The sequence below is a fragment of the Centruroides sculpturatus genome, unplaced genomic scaffold, assembly GCF_000671375.1.
Source record: "Centruroides sculpturatus isolate CEXI.00-Female unplaced genomic scaffold, Cexi_2.0 scaffold24, whole genome shotgun sequence".
NCBI classification, from domain to species: domain Eukaryota; kingdom Metazoa; phylum Arthropoda; class Arachnida; order Scorpiones; family Buthidae; genus Centruroides; species Centruroides sculpturatus.
Window position 1 is genome coordinate 1,552,147 of NW_019384375.1, and position 1,845 is coordinate 1,553,991.

A 1,845-nucleotide genomic window follows, 5' to 3' on the forward strand; every position below is an offset into this window, starting at 1 on the left:
AATCATTCAACGCAAAAATGTGTTTGTATTTATATAATAAATCTAATAGCTCTTTCTTCTCTTTCTTTCCTATTCCATTCCATTCAAACAGTTGACCAAATTCAGCCTTAGATAGTTTTGCTGTAGCCCCTTCCTTTTTTTGCATTATCTGTTCATCCTCAATTGCTTTTAAGAACGTTCCTACTTTAGTACCTTTATCTAGTCTAATCGTTTTTCGAGTAGTGTTACAGAGTCGGACAGGCACTTGTCCCTTCTTATTGGGTGAAACTAAAACGTTAGCCCCATAAACTCCTTTCTGTGGGAAGGTAATAGGTTCTATAACACCTATGCCGCTGTTACGCTTAATACTTTTAATCGTAGCGGTTATCATGCTTTCAGCTAAAGGTGGAAGATAACATGTTTCCAAAATTGTAACTTCCCTTTCCATGTCTGGCTCTACTCTTATACGTTTTTCTGAAATTTCCGTTATTTCGTCTTTTCCTCTCTTTTTAGAGGGTCGAATTTCATGCTCTAGTTCTTTTATAGGCATATTTTGGCTGCATATATATTTGGAGGGATCGATGAAGGGAATATTAGTTCGCGGTGGGATAGTTAAATATCCCTTTTGAAAGTCAATATTAAATCCTTTTTCTAACATCATATCTCGTCCAATTATTCCATCACACGGATATGTGACATCAGTATTTACTATACAACACGCAAATACGAAACGTAAGTTGCCAATTTGAAATGTGGGACTTAAGACTCCATACGTATAAATACGATGTCCCGTAGCACTTCTAAGATCCGTTTCGTTGTTATGTTCTATCTCCACTTTACTTTCTATTTTTTAAACAAACCCTGGGCTAAAAGAGATACCTTTGCGCCTGTATCGATTTGCATAATTGCAGGAACTCCTTCTATGAGACATTTAAAAGTTGCTTCTTTAGGCACTTTCCTAATTTCACTCCTCTCTTTCTCCAAACGCGTTTTTGTCCTTATATCTAAGTTTAAGTTACCTTGCCTTTTTCTATATGGCATATTTTGCCTATATGGACGTTGATAACGTCGCCGTCCTCCTACACTTCGTATATTTCCTCTAAACTGGCCATCAGGCTGCTGCTGCCTGAATTTGACTTGGTTTCTATCGCTTTCTTTATTGTTCCGTACATCGGGTCTGTTAGGTGAGCGATTTCTCATAGGGTTCTGCCGCTCCTCTCTATGTATATTAGGCTTAGGTTGGAAACGATAATTCGGATTGACAAAACCTTGCGGTCTATTCCTTAAACCTTGTGTATTCCTATAGCCGCGTCGAAAATTAATATTCGGTATTCTATCTCGTCTATTCTCCGGACCTCTCGTTTGGGCTTGGGGTAGCTGTTTCTTAATATCCGCTACTTGTAAGGTTAACTTTTCCAATGCGTTTTCTAGAGTTTTCCAATTATCCTGTTTCTCCCTTTCCGGATTCACAACTTCCGTAACGGCTCTTAAAATTCCGCGTTGCGGTGCTACAAGAGATTCTATTGTCTCTTCACTAATAGCTGCCCTTAGAGCTTCATCAAAATTTTCGGGTTCTTTAGACATGACGCGCTGTCGCAATCTCATATCTAGACCGTTACAAAACTGCACTTTTAGTCGTTCATCCAACTCTCTATCCTGAACTCTCTTAATTATTGCCGCTTCTGCCTCATCTGCTCCTACTTGTTCGATCTCCATTTCACTTGCTAGCGATTGGAGTCGTACAGTGTATGACTGAACATCTTCGCCTCGCTGTTGAACACAAGCATAAAATCTATTTAATTTTAATGCGAAAGGAACTCGTTCAAATCTCTCAATCATCACCTTCTTAAAGGTATCAAAATCCTC